This window comes from Octopus bimaculoides, chromosome 12, assembly GCF_001194135.2.
Source record: "Octopus bimaculoides isolate UCB-OBI-ISO-001 chromosome 12, ASM119413v2, whole genome shotgun sequence".
NCBI classification, from domain to species: Eukaryota; Metazoa; Mollusca; class Cephalopoda; order Octopoda; family Octopodidae; genus Octopus; species Octopus bimaculoides.
In genome coordinates this window covers 54,665,300-54,669,698 of record NC_068992.1, presented here as the reverse complement: position 1 = coordinate 54,669,698, position 4,399 = coordinate 54,665,300, and the positions used below count along the sequence as shown (strand labels likewise).

Sequence of the window (4,399 nt, the reverse complement as noted above, 5' to 3'; positions counted from 1 at the left end):
ATTCCTTGTTTAGATTTTTCTACTTTCGCTTCTGACAGCTAATACCATGACAATGCCAAGAACTTTTGCAACGCATTTCAATAAAATACTATTCTTTCATTCTTGTACCTTTTTCATTCTTTTGACTGCAGCCATGCTGGAGCACCGCCTTTATTCGAGAAAATCGACCCCAGGACTTATTCTTTGTAAGCCTAGTACTTATTCTATCGTTGGTTTTTGCCGAACGGCAAAGTTACGGGGACGTAAACATATCAGCATCGGTTGTGAAGCGATGTTGGACACACACACACACACACGACGGGCTTCTTTCAGTTTCCGTCTACCAAAACCACTCACAAGGCTTTCGTCGGCCCGAGGCTATAGTAGAAGACACCTGCCCAATATTTGTTTTTGCTTCAAATTTCTCAAAAATAGACTCACACCTACTGGACATTGAATATGTAAATTGATAATCACAGTATATAGATTTTCTTCTATTCCTGCACTATACTTCAGGTGACTGTCATGCCGATAAATCCATGACTGGCCCATTTAACTGTGACGATAAGAATATGTCTGTTTTGGATTATCAGCAGCGAAATAATTTGGCTGAGTCAAGTAGATGTCAGTGAATGCAAGAACTCAAATTCTGTTCGAGATTTTAATTAGAAGAACCATTTATTTATATCGTTAAGAAAATTATGTATTGTTACTACGGCAGAAAAGATGCTAACACCACTTTTTAAAGATTTTTTAAGACGTTGTTGAAGCCAAGAATGACTGGCAGCATGTCTGGCGAATATCGTCACTGCTTGCTAGTGGCAAAAAAAAAATTTGTAAAAATTAACATTTCATCTTCCGAGCTGAGATTCGAAACGGAGTCTAAGGATTCTCGCTCGCCTGATCTACCACTGGCCGAACAGGTACAAAAGAAATTTCTTTGTCCTGTTAAAAAGTGATTGATGGATTTCCATTCGACCTCCGGCCTGAGCTGTGTCACTGAAGGTTCAACTGGACAACAGGTGACCTAGATAAGTAGAAACTACTCCTATGGTATGTCTATTCTTCTAGCTAGGACGACCATTATAAATACAGTTAGACACACGACAAACAAGCAGAAAACTAGCCACATGCAGGCAGTCGAGAGCCAGATAGCAGGCCATGAGGAAGCAATGACTGGCGACACAATAATACAGCAGTCGCAGAACACAAACAGACAGGACAGAAAAACAATACGACCCGACCCGACCAAATGACCAACGCACACACAGACACAAAATATGCCGTATACTATCTCATCACATCGACACACTATTTCTCCTGTTGTTTTTTTTTTTACTTCGCCAACTCGAAGCAAACTTCATGTAGCGGCTTTCATTGATATTGTAAATCCAGTGTTGATCAAATAAATTGTTTAAACTACATTCCGATGCTTTCTTTATTGTTTTCCTTTGATGTCGTCCAACACGCCTATGATCATCTGCTACACCAACAACACCTTTTACTACACATCCCGCTACAAATTCTATTTATTGTTTGTTTCTGCCAATGAAAAAGAAACACGATAAACAATATACTGATGGGATCCTGTTTCATAGATATCCGAATGGTCAGTGTTTTGCTGACATGAATAGTAACTGAGCTAATCTCGTTCGTCTTTATACAATGATTTCTGCCAGAAATCTGATTGGTCAGTCATGTACTAATATTATCGATCTCCAAACAAAATTCCTGATTGTTTAAGCTTAGCAATTCGTTTTGATTCCTAGATGTTTTGCAATTGCCAAATATATCTGATACATAACTCTTAGTATAAGAAAATACAGTCTTTTCCACGGTCTATAAATAGGCTGTGCTGTTTAAAAATACCCTAATTCTGAAGTATAAGGTCAACTTTTTATTTCCAGACATGCAGTCCAAAAATCACGACACTTCATCGCCATGCTTAACTTTTGGGTGAGACTCTTATTCCGCGTATCCGGAAAGTTTGCCGCAAACATTTTTGCCGCAGGAAAACTCGCCTCTGGATTTTGGGCCAAAGGAAAGTTCGCCGCATAGGAAATTTTGCCGCAAGACAATTTTACTTCAAGACAAAAGATGAATTGCTCCCCTTGGTATATTATTGTTTCAACCAATAAGGGGTGAAGCAATTTCTTAACTCATTTAAAATTTCTTTATTCATTCAACAAAATTTTTTCGTGTAGCAAAAATGTTTGCGGAAATTTTAAACGATTTAAGAAATTGCTTTATTCCTTGGTTGAAACAATTATATATCAAGGGGAACAATTCATCTATTGTCTTGCAGCAAAATTTCCTATTCGGCGAACTTTCCTACACTCCCAAATCCTGAAGCGAATTTTCCTGCGGCAAACTTTCCTAGAGCCCTTCTTCCGTACGACATTAGAAATACATTCGGCTGTTTAGAGTCTAACAAATTACATTTTGATTCATTCGACTACAAGATTTTTGACAACTCAGACGATATCCAACTCGTATGCTCCTGAGCAAACTGAATGCAAAAGCGTCTTTCTCTCTTATATAGTTTGTCAAAGAAATAATGGTTTTTCTCTTGTTTTTATATTTATATGCAACACGTTCCACAAGTCCAAACAGCTTTAGTCGACTTTTGGTATTAGTGACACGAATCTTAATGTGATATTTCTGTCAAATGTCATTCAAAATGTCAACGGCAGACATTTTCTTGTTTTCCATCAACAAACTGCAAAGAATGTACCAGCTAAAACATAACAGTCATTTTTTTTTTTTCTGTGGCTACATTGGTCAAGAGTAGTCAAAATTAGCCACGAGTTTCATCGAAAATATATGCAATAAAGTGAGCAGCGGAGTCTGAACATCCAGCCTCAACAACTCTCTCTCTCTCTCTCCCATTCTCTCTCTCTCCCTTCTCCTCTTTCTGCCCCCCTCTCTCTCTATATATGTATTCTTTTATTCTTTTGCTTGTTTCAGTCATTTGACTGCGGCCATACTGGAGCACCACCTTTAGTCGTTAAATCGACCCCAGGATTTATTCTTTGTAAGCTTAGTGCTTATTCTATCGGTACCTTTTGCCGAACCGCCAGTTGACGAGGACGCAAACACATCAACATCGGTTGTCAAGCGATGGCGGTGGGACAAACACAGACAAAAACACACATACACATATAAATACATATATATATATACGACGGGCTTCTTTCAGTTTCCGTCTACCAAATCCACTCACAAGGCTTTGGTCGGCCCAAGGTGCCACGCAGTGGGACTAAACCCGGAACCATGTGGTTGGGAAGCAATATATTTATATATTATGGGAGAATGTACGAAAAAAACAACAACAGACGAGGACAGGTGGTGTAAACAACAAAAGGATGTATTAGTATGACGCTCGGGAATACGGAAAGTCTTTAACGTTTCGAGCTACGCTCTTCAACAGAAAGAATACGGAGACAAAAAATTGAATGATGTTCAGTCAGCGGTCAATACATATAAATGTTTGCGCGAGCGCGTAATGAATAGGTTTCTAGATTCTAAACCAGAATTCAAAACTGAATCTAGATTTTTTTCTACACAAGTTCCTTTCCTATTGTTCTTTGCTTTTGCACTAAGAAATTTATATCAGTCAATTGTCACAGTTAGTCAAGTTCTGTTTTTTAAGTTAATATTCTTGGGTTAAATACAGTGCAAGAGAGATAAACCTATTTCTTTCTATTGTTCTCTGACCTACATCAGCTTTCCAAAACATAGACGAGCCTAAATTTTGATTCATTCGACTGAATTGTAAATACATAGCCTAAATTCGGTTCTTCTTCTTTCTTTTGGTACCGAGAGAGGAATCAACTTATGCAAGGGACTACACACTTCTTAACCCTCTCTACCTAACTACACTCTCTTTCTCTTTTGGTCTCTCTTTTCCTAACCAGTTTTCTCGCAGTCACCAACTTAACCACCTACAAAATGAATAACAGAATGGCAAATAATTTGTGCATAACAACAGCTCGAATAAGTTGTATTTTGCATTGTAACGATGAAAATAAAGGGCTATTAATAATAATTTTCTTTCTCTCATATATTTGCAATACATATAAATATATATGTATACATATATATATATATATATACACATATATACTCTTTACTCTTTTACTCTTTTACTTGTTTCAGTCATTTGACTGCGGCCATGCTGGAGCACCGCCTTTAGTCGAGCAAATCAACCCCAGGACTTATTCTTTGGAAGCCTAGTACTTATTCTATCGGCCTATTTTGCCGAACCGCTAAGTTATGGGGACGTAAACACAGACACACAAACACACACACACATATATATATATATACATATATACGACGGGCTTCTTTCAGTTTCCGTCTACCAAATCCACTCACAAGGCTTTGGTCGGCCCGAGGCTATAGTAGAAGACACTTGCCC

At 38.1% G+C, this 4,399-nt stretch overlaps 1 protein-coding gene across 1 annotated transcript in view; it reads left to right on the top strand.

Moving 5' to 3' along the window:
* Positions 1-4,399, top strand: part of LOC106870128 (MICOS complex subunit Mic10) — a 31,474-nt gene that overhangs the window by 16,513 nt on the left and 10,562 nt on the right. The gene's annotated exons all lie outside the window — the stretch shown is intronic.